The sequence below is a fragment of the Carcharodon carcharias genome, chromosome 5, assembly GCF_017639515.1.
Source record: "Carcharodon carcharias isolate sCarCar2 chromosome 5, sCarCar2.pri, whole genome shotgun sequence".
In the NCBI taxonomy this organism is placed as follows: Eukaryota; Metazoa; Chordata; class Chondrichthyes; order Lamniformes; family Lamnidae; genus Carcharodon; species Carcharodon carcharias.
The window spans coordinates 45,939,856-45,950,454 of record NC_054471.1 but is presented as its reverse complement, the minus strand read 5'-3'; the positions used below and the strand labels follow the sequence as shown (position 1 = coordinate 45,950,454).

At 42.6% G+C, this 10,599-nt stretch overlaps 1 pseudogene; it reads left to right on the top strand.

Annotated features, from left to right (window-relative positions):
* The first annotated feature begins 9,794 nt into the window (after positions 1-9,794).
* Positions 9,795-9,913, top strand: LOC121278490 (annotated as a pseudogene).
* The last annotated feature ends 686 nt before the right edge of the window (positions 9,914-10,599 follow it).

Below are 10,599 nucleotides of genomic sequence, written 5' to 3'. Positions count from 1 at the left end.
GCTTTGGGGAGTCAGGAAATGAGTTACACGTTGCACGATTCCTAGTCTCTGACCAGCTCTTGTATCCACAGTATTTATATGGCTAGTCCAGTTCAATTTCTGGTCAATGTTAACCCCCAGGATGTTGATAGTGGGGGATTCAGTGATGGTAATGCCAATGACCATCAAGGAGCAATGGTTAGATTTTCTCTTGTTGGAGATTGTTATTGCCTAGCACCTTTGTGCATGAACGCTATTTGCCACTTGCCAGCCCAAGCTTGGATATTGTCCAGGTCTTGATGCATTTGGACATGCACTGCTCCAGTATCTGAAGACTTGCTAATTGTGCTGAATATTCTGCAATCATTAGTGAACATCCCACTTCTGACCTTATGATGGAAGGAAGGTCATTGATAAAGCAGCTGAAGATGGGTGGGCCTAGGACACTACCCTGAGGAGCTCCTCCAGTGATGTCCTGGAACTAAGATAATCTTGCTTTGTGCTTGGTATGACTCCAACCAGCTGACAGTTTCCTCTCTGATTTCCATTGACTGCAGTTTTGCTAGGGCTCCCTGATGCCACATTTGATCAAATGCTGCTTTGATGTCAAGGGCAGTCACTCTCACCTCATCTCAAGAGTTCAGCTCTTTTGTCCATGTTTGAACCAAGGCTATAATGAGGTCAGGGGCTGAGTGGCACTGGCAGAACACAAACTGAGTGTCAGTGAGCAGGTTATTGCTAAGCAAGTGCCGCTTGAAAGCACTGTGCTGACCCCTTCCATTACTTTACTGATGATCGAGAATAGAATGATGGGGCGGTAATTGGCCGGGTTGGATTTGTCCTGATTTTCGTGTACAGGACATACCTAGGCAATGTTCCACATTGCTGGGTAGATGTCAGTGTTGTAGTTGTACTGAAATAGCTTGGCTAAGGATGCAGCAAGTTCTGGAGCCACAAATCTTCAGTACTATTGTCGGAATATTGTCATGGCCCATAGCCATTACAGTATCTAGTCTTTAGCCAAGCCTCTTCAGGCCCAAGTTTTTAAAGTTGCTGACTATGAGCATCCCAAGAGTCCTTGACTGAGCCACACTCTACTTTTTGCTGCTTCAGCTCCTGCTTCTTCACCGTCTTTGAGGTCAACAGTGCCGACTCCCTCATCTTGCTAAAGGTTTTTGTCCAATGGAGGCTGCATGTGCTGTTCCATTGCATAGTAAAATAATGCAGTATTGAGCAGACCACTACCATGCAGGACATTCTTTAGAGGCTGTTAGGCTGGAATCTACCAGATATACCAAGGCAGCAGAGCCACAACTAAAACTTTACAGCATTTTAAATGACAGCAGGTGACAATCTTTATAAGTAGTATTGGATATTGTTGCGCCTTGACCAGTGCTGCCTTTGAGTGCAGATTACAAGCAGAGTGAGCTGTTACGAGTTTGGTGAGTCGGGAGATTTAAGCATCAATATCATTCTAAAAATTTGGGCTGCAGTTCATATTTAGCTGGCATTTATTTAAAGTAAATTAACAAACTTGTTATGATCCCAGCTGGTGTTATTACTGGACAAGTCAGATCCCAGAAAGGGACTTGGCTTGATGATCATAATTTTAGTTTTTTTTTAACTTTGGAGAGCATTTACTGAACAGATTCACGGGAGACTCCTAATAACTTTTTAACAAAAAGGATAAAACATTGATTAAACAAGAAACATCAACTATATTACACTGGATAACAAATAGATTGGAAAGATTTTCAATGCAGAAACCAAGAGAACTCGCTCATTCTCTTTTACCCGAGCTTTACAGACCCAAGAGTCCAGTGACGCTGTACTACTATTTCCACACCAAATGTAGAGCTAGTTCAGTTGAAAAGAGATTTCTCTTCCATAATTCGTACCTCCCTTGAGATATCCAGGAAACTCACTCTAAATTCACTATTACTTTAACTTTAAAGCAATACACAAGTTCCTCCACAGTCTGGCAACATTTCCAGCTGGAGAGAGACTTAGTCCAGAATTTTCCACTCCTATTGGTGACGGATGCCTTTGGCCACGTGAGTAGACAATATGGCGAGAAGGCCAAAAATCGGTTTTATGGTGTCGTGAAACCAGTTTGCGATCATTACTTTGCCAATGGCAGGTCGCGTTTTTCACAGTCAAATGTCAGGAACTTAATTTTAATGCATTTGCACCTCGTCATTGTGTCTGCACGCCAGATCATCACCCCATGTCAAAATTACCTTCCATGTCAGTGTGACTTCAGAATGGTGTGACTTATGGTGCCTTTAAAAGGTATGCACCTGGCAAGCTGAACTTCGAGGAGAAATTGGAAGTGAGTGCACACGACCTTGCACAGCACTTATGAGGATCGCCCATAAGACATCAAGGAAGAGGCGCCGCACACTTGGAGATGGGGAGGGGCACAGGCAAGTTGCTTTTTCCCGGCTGGCTTTCAGTGTGGTGCTGGGGCAAGGGCTTCAGTGTGAGTGTGCTGGGGAGGCAGATGGGCGCAAGGCAGCACAGACTGATGGAAGTACAGAAGCACATGCCGGAGAAGAGGGGCGTTGGGGGAAAGGGTGAGGGAAGCGGCCATGCACTTTGAAAACCTTATCTAAAGTGAGCATTCTTCTGTAGCTGAGGCTGTTCAGCAGCAGCTCCATTGACATGATTGGAGTCTGGCCTCTGAAGCATTTCTGCCCACTCGAGCACCACAAAAGCATGAATGTGCCACCAAATGCTTCAGAACCTTTCACCGTTCAGGCGCAAGCTGAAAATTAATGTGTGTTTTGGGGGGCTGCAGAACAATTGGACAACTGGGCAAGTTGTAGAATCCCCTTGTGAAAGGTGGCCATGGAACAGTCATGGGTGAGGGCGTCAGAACCCATTGGAATGTCTTTATTAAGGTTTGGACCATTATCCCTCATGGTTCAAGCTAACAATGCAGGCTTGCAGTGGGGGTAAGGAGAATGCCTGTGCCTGAACCGAAAGTACAGCATGCAGTTGAGCGGCCAAAGCTGCCTCCAATCGGTCAATTGGAGTGGGGCAGAGGTGGGAGGGGTTTTGCATAGCCACGAAGTGTATTACACACTGACTATCCAAGTGGTGCCAGCACTCTCTGGCATGCATGGAGTGGCCTTGAGATGTAGCTGGAGCCAGAGACTTAACCAGGAGAGATCCTTAGGAGACATATGCTAACACACGTGTCTCTCTCTTTGATCCTGCAGGAGGAGAACATCAGGATCATGGGGTCTGGTGATCTAGCAGTTTGCCTCATGGCTTGCAGGGAGCAAAGGAGAAGGGGAAGAGTGCAATAGAGTTGCCTGGCTTGCCAATTAGAGGAGCGCCGCCCTCAAGATGAAGGTGCAGCAAAGCCTCCTGCGCATGCAGCTGAAGATCTACAGTGAGCCGTCACTCGTAGGCACCTCAAGACCCAGGGTTTTTAGACAGCGTCTGTCATTCCTGCAGATGACTGAGAACCAGTGTCACTGAAGACTGTGCATGTCTAGGGAAGTGGTCGGTCACATATGCCATTTGCTGCAGGATTTGGCACCACAGGTCTTGGATGGTATCCACTGTCAGTGGCTATGTAAGTGACTGCAGCGCTCAATTTTTGTGCCTGTTGCTTGTTCCGGGGCTCCACAGGTGACTTGTGTGGGATCTCGCAAATCTCTACACACAAGTGCATCCAGGAGGTCATGGACGCCATCTATGCGAAGGACACAACTTTGTGCATTTTGAACATTTATTGATCTGGAAGCTGAACTGCAAACACTGTGCAACATCAGGGAGGGGGAGAAATACCTGGACACTGTACCAGAAGACGGTCACATCTGTTAGAATACAGTTGTCTATTTTGGTCAGTGGTGAGGGACAGGACGGTGTGACCATGAATGAGGAAGGTAAAGGGACTGAGCAGATAGTAGTGGAGGAGCCTCAGATTCTGCAATTGTCAAAGAGGTTTGAGGTGTTTGCAAGCTGTGTGGACGAAAGCAAGGTCTGAAGGGTTGATAAGCAGACTGGCCATGTCATCATGGTACAGGAAGCTGTTCAAGTGGGGGGAGCAAAAAGGAAGCTAGTGGTCATTGGGGACAGAGCAGTCAGGGGAATAGACACTGTTCTCTGTAGCTGAGTGCGAGAATCCAGAAGGCTGTGTTGTCTCCCTGGTGCCAGGATTCGGGACATCTGCTCAGTGCTGGAGAGGAACTTGCAGTGGGTGGGAGGGGGGAAGGATACAGTTGTTATGGTCGATGTAAATACCAACAACCTAGGTAGAACTAGGAAAGAGATTCTGCATAGAGTATGAGGAGCTAGGCACCAAATTAAAAGCAGAACTTCAAAGATAGTAATCTCTGTATTATTACTGGAGTCATGTACAAATTGGCATAGGGTGAATAAAATTAGAGACAGGAATGCAAGGCTTAAAGACTGGTGTGGGAGAAGTGGGTTCCAGTTTGTGGGGCACTGACACCAATACTGGGGAAAGTGGAAGCTGTATGGTTGGGATGGTCTATACCTGAACCATGCTGGGATCAATGTTCTAGCAAGTTGTGTAACTGGGAAAGTAGAGAAGGTTTTAAGTCATGGGGGCAAGGGATAAAATTTGGGAAGATGTGGCAAATCACAAAGTAGATACAAGGCAAGAAAAAAATATATTGATATGAGAAATGATAAACAAGCCGTGACAGGAAGGGATAGAGAGTACAACTCTAACAGTCAATCAGCAGATAAGGCTAGAGGTTACAAAAATAATAAAAGGACAAAACTAAAGGCTCTGTATCTGAATGCATGTAGCATTCAAAACAAAACAGAAGAACTGATAATGTAAATAGAAATAAATAAATTTAATCTGATAGCCATTACAGAGGCATGGCTGTAGGATGACATAGATTGGGACCTGAAAACTGAAGGGTACATGACATTTAGGAAGGCAGGAAGCTAGGAAAAGGTGGAGGGGTGACTCTGTTAATTAATGATGATGTTAGCACAATAGAGGGGGATGACCTAAGTTCAGGAAACGAGGATGTCGAAGCACTTGGATAAAGATGAGAAATGATAAAGGCAAGAAGTCACTTGTGGGAGTGATGTACAGGCCCGCTGACAGTAATCACACGGTAGGACAGGGTATAAAGGAAGAAATAATGGGAGCTTGTCAAAAAGGTATGATGATAATCATGGAGAATTTTAATCTACATATAGGCCGGGAAAATCAGATGGGGAAAGGTAGCCAAGATGAGGAGTTCATAGAATGTTTTTGGGATAGTTTCTTAGAACAGCACATTCTGGCACCAACCAGAGAGCAGGCTATACTAGATCTGGTATTGTGTAATGAGATAGGATTAATTAATGACTTCATGGTGAAGGCACCCCGAGGTAGCAGCTATCATAGTGCGATTGAATTTTACATTCAGTTTGATGGAAAGAAGAATGGGTCCAAGACTAGTATTTTAAATTTAAATGAGAGTAATTAAGAGGGCATGAAAACAGAGCTAGCTAAAGTGAATTGGCAAATTAGATTAAGAGGTAGGTCAATAGAGGTGCAGAGCCAGACATTTAAAGGGATATTTCAGAATACACAGAATAGATACATTCCAATGAGAAACAAAAATTCCAAGGGGTGGACCCACGATCGATGATTAAATAAAAGAGTTAAAGATAGTATCAAACTTAAAGAAAAAGCATATAAGTGTGCAAAGATTGGCAGCAGGTCAAAGATTGGACAGCATATAAAGAAAAGCAAAGAATGACTGAAAGGTTAATAAGGTGGGCAAATTAGAGAATGAGAGAAAGCTATCTAGAAATATAAAGACAGATAGTAAGAGTTACTATAGATATTTAAAAAAGAGTTAACAAAGTGAGTGTTGGTGCAATGGAAAGAGAGTCTGGGAATTAATAACAGAATATAAGGTGATGGCAGATGAACTGAACAGGTATGTTATATCGGTCCTCACTATAGAGGATAGAAGTAATATCCCTCAGAAATGGCTGTAAATCAGGAAATGGAAGGGAGGGAGGGAGGAATGCAAAAAATTACAATCACCAGGGAAGTTGTACTTAGCAATTTGTTGGAGTGTGGGCTGACAAACCCCCAGGTCCAGATGGATTTCATCCTAGCGTCTTAAAAGAAGTGCCTAGTGAGATAGTTGATGCATTGATTTTAATTTTCCAAAATTCTCTAGATTTGGGGAAGTTTCCATTAGATTGGAAAATAGTGAGTGTAAATCTATATTCAAAAAGTTGGGGGGGGGACCACAGAAAGCAGGAAACTACAGACCAGTTAGCTTAACATCTGTCATAGGGAAAATGTTAGAAACTATTATTAAAGAAGTTATAGCAGGGCACTTAAATAAATTCAGGGTAATCAGGCAGACTCAACATGGTTTTGTGAAGGGAAAGTCATGTTTAACCAATTTATTGGAGTTCTTTGAAGAAGTAACATGTGCTGTGGATAAAGGGGAGCCTGTGGATGTTCTGAACTTGGATTTCTAGAAGGTATTGATAACGTACCACATCAAAGATTATTGCAGAAAATTGAAGCTCATGAAGCAGGGGTTAACACATTGGCATTGTCGAAGATTGGCTAGCAAATAGGAAACAATAGGCATAAATGGGTCATTTTCTGGTTGGCAAGACGTAATAAGTGGTGTGCCACAGGGATCAGTGCTCAGGCCTCAACTTGGATGAAGGGGCCAAAGGTATGGTTACTAAATTTGCCGATGACACAAAGATAGGTAGGCAAGTATGTTATGCAGAGGGCATAAGGTTACAAAGGGATACAGATAGGTTAAATGAGTGGGGAAAGATCTGGCATATGGGGTATAATGTGGAAAATGTAAAATTGTCCATTTTGCGGAAAGACTGAAAAAGAAGCATATTATCTAAGTGGTGGGAGGTTACAGAGCTCTAGATGCAGATGGATCTGGGTGTCCTAATGCAAGAATTGCAAAATGTTAGTATGCAGGTTCAGCAAGTAATTGGGAAAGCTAATAAAACATTATCATTTATTACAAGGGGAACTGAATGCAAAAATAGGGAGGTTTTGCTTCACTTATTCAGGGCATTGGTGAGACCACATCTGGGATACCGTGTATAATATTGGTCTCTGTATTTAAAGATGAATATAACTGCGTTGGAAGCAGTTCAGAGGTTTACTAGACTAATACTTGGAATGGGTGGGTTGTCTTATGAGGAAAGGTTGGACAGACTAGGCTTGTATCCGCTGGTACAAAAACAGAATTACCTGGAAAAACTCAGCAGGTCTGGCAGCATCGGCAGAGAAGAGCAAAGTTGTCGTTTCGAGTCCTCATGACCCTTCAACAGAACTGAGTAAAATTAGGAGAGGGGTGAAATATTAGCTGGTTTAAGGTGTGGTGGGGGGGGGGGGGGGTGGTTGTATGGACAAGCAAGCAGTGATAGGAGCAGATAATCAAAAGATGTCACAGACAAAAGAACAAAGAGGTGTTGAAGGTGGTGATATTATCTAAGAGAATGTGCTAATTAAGAACGGATGGCAGGACACACAAGGTACAGCTCTAGTGGGGGTGGGGTGAAATGAGAATAACAGGGCATAAGAGGTATAGATTTTTAAAAAATGGAAATAGGTGGGAAAAGAAAAATCTATATAAATTATTGGAAAAAACAAAAGGGAGGGGGAAGAAGCGGAAAGGGGGTGGGGATGGAGGAGGAGGGAGTTCAAGATCTAAAGTTGTTGAATTCAATAATCAGTCCGGAAGGCTGTCAAGTGCCTAGTCGGAAGATGAGGTGCTGTTCCTCCAGTTTGCGTTGAGCTTCATTGGAACACCCCCTCAACGCAAATTGGAGGAATAGCACCTCATCTTCCGACTAGGCACTTTATAGCCTTCCGGACTGAATACTGAATTCAACAACTTTAGATCTTGAACTCCCTCCTCCATCCCCACCCCCTTTCCGTTTCTTCCCCCTCCCTTTTGTTTTTTCCAATAATTTATATAGATTTTTCTTTTCCCACCTATTTCCATTATTTTTAAATCTATACCTCTTATGCCCCGTTAGTCTCATTTCACCCCACCCCCGCTAGAGCTGTACCTTGTGTGTCCTGCCATCCGTTCTTAATTAGCACATTCTCTTAGATAATATCACCACCTTCAACACCTCTTTGTTCGTTTGTCTGTGACATCTTTTGATTATCTGCTCCTATCACTGCTCTATTGTCCCTACAACCACCCCCCACCCCCACTTCTCTCCCTCCACCCCCCCCCACTCCCACCTTAAACCAGCTTATATTTCACCCCTCTCCTAATTTTACTCAGTTCTGTTGAAGGGTAATGAGGACTCGAAACGTCAGCTTTGTTCTTCTCCGCCGATGCTGCCAGACCTGTTGAGTTTTTCCAGGTAATTCTGTTTTTATTTTGGATTTCCAGCATCTGCAGTTTTTTGTTTTTATCTTTGTATCCGCTGGTGTTTGGAAGAGTAAGAGGTGACTTGATTGAAACATATAAGATCCTTGAGGGATCTTGACAAGATGGATGTAAAGAGGGTGTTTCTTCTTGTTGGAGATTCTAGAACTAGGGGTCACTGTTCAAGTACAAGGGGTCATCTGTTTAAAGCAAAGATGAGGAGAAATGTTTTCTATTAGAGGGTCATGGATCTTTAGAATTCTCTTCCTCAAAAGTTTGTGGAAGCAGAATCTTTGAATATTTTTAAGGCAGACGTAGATAGATTCTTGATAAGCAAGGGGTGAAAGGTTATCAGGTGTAGGTGGGAACATGGAGTTGAAATTAGAATCAGATCAGCCATAATCTTATTGAAAGGTGGAGCAGGCTCAAGGGGCCGAGTGGCCTATTCCTCCTAATTTGTATGTTGATTTGTGGTTTCGAAAGTAGCAGTGTGGGTACTGACTGAAATAAAAATTGTGGTGGGGTCTTCATTGCATCACTTGGACTCTATTGGGATATGTTTGTTCACCCTTTGCTTGCTTCTGATGAGAGTAAATTGATGTCCTCCCAAGTGTCAAATATCGAACGGCAAATCATTATTTTTTTTTGTTTGTGTTATTTTTGTCCTGCCATGCTACAATCATCCTCAGTGTTCTTGAGTTTAAGAGCAGGATAAAATTATTTTGGCTTTCTACTGCTATAAGTGCACAGGATTGAGTGCCAGGCAAGGCCAAGATTGGGATTGACTGTGTTGCCCTCTGGCTTTCAGCAACTGGCTGTCTAGGTTCATTCAGGAACAAGGATCAATTGGTCCAAAAAGTATTTACTGTTGGTAGCTAATTTCATCTGATTTCTTTTTTGACTAAAACTCTACATAAAATCTAGTCCAAAGACAGAATATCTATTCATCAGCCATCAAGAAAATTACAGAATATTGTCATGTTTAAACTATGAGTAATATTAATTTTAAAGTTCAAACTTACCTTCTTGTATTCTTTCCAGATATATTTCAATCTGCTTTACACTGGTTTTAACGATTTTCAGCACTTCTACCCACACCCACCATTTGCTATGGTGTGCATGAATAATATGCCAATTTTGATGCTGCAGTTGATAATATTCCCAGACAGCACTAATCTCATGAGTATATGATGAGTTTCGAATGGTCAGAATCTGAGAACTGTCATGGAGTGGATAGATCCTGTCAAGTAAGAGTACAATGATAGAAACACTCACTGCATAGGAGGTAAAACATTTGCGTCAAAATATGATTTAAATGAATGTTACTGAAAATTGGTCAGATCTAAAATCTATTTTTTAAATTGAAATGTTTTCAATAGAAAATGTACCTACAAAATGTAGCCTCCCCATGATCTGACTGATAAATGTTCGTTTGGCTCATTTGCCTACGGTAATACTGGTCTGAAAATACCTGATCTCATCTGATCTCAAAAGCTAAGCAGACTTAGGCCTTGTTAGTACTTGGATGGGAGACTACTCAGAAATATCTGGTGCAGTATTGAAGCAAAGAGATTTCAGGATAGCAGCAAGGGAGAACACGGGACTTCAAGAGATAGAGCAGCAAGGGAGAGAGTGAGACTTTGGGAGAGAAAGCAGCAAGTGAGAATGGGAGACTTCAACTAAGTCAAAGTATATGACCTCAAAGAGGAGAGGCAGAGCAAACAAACCCAGAGCTCCCTGGTTGATGATAGAGATTAAGGTGAAAAAGGAAAAAGAGTGCTTATAAGGGATGTCAGGTCGATAATACAATGGAGAACCAGGCTGAATATAGAAGGATCAGAGGGGAAGTGTAAAAGCAAAAAGAGTATGAAAAGAGACTGGCAGCTAATTTAAAAGGGAATCCAAAAGTCTTCAATCGGCATATAAATAGTAGAAGTTTGGTAAAAGGAGGCGTAGGGTTCATAAAGGGGATATGGAAGTAGGGGGCATAGCTGAGCTATTAAATGAATATTTTGTACCTGTTTTTGCCAAAGAATATGCTGCTGCCCAGGTCATGGTAAAGGAGGAGATAATTAATGCACTGGAACAATTTAAAATTGATAAGGAGGTGTTAGATAGGCTGTCTAATCTAAAATTTGATAAAGCAGCATGACCGGATGAGGTGCATCTAAAGAAACTAAGTGAACTAAGTGAAAGTGATAATTGAGAAGTGTCAGCCATAACTTTCCAGTCTTCCTCAGACTCGGGG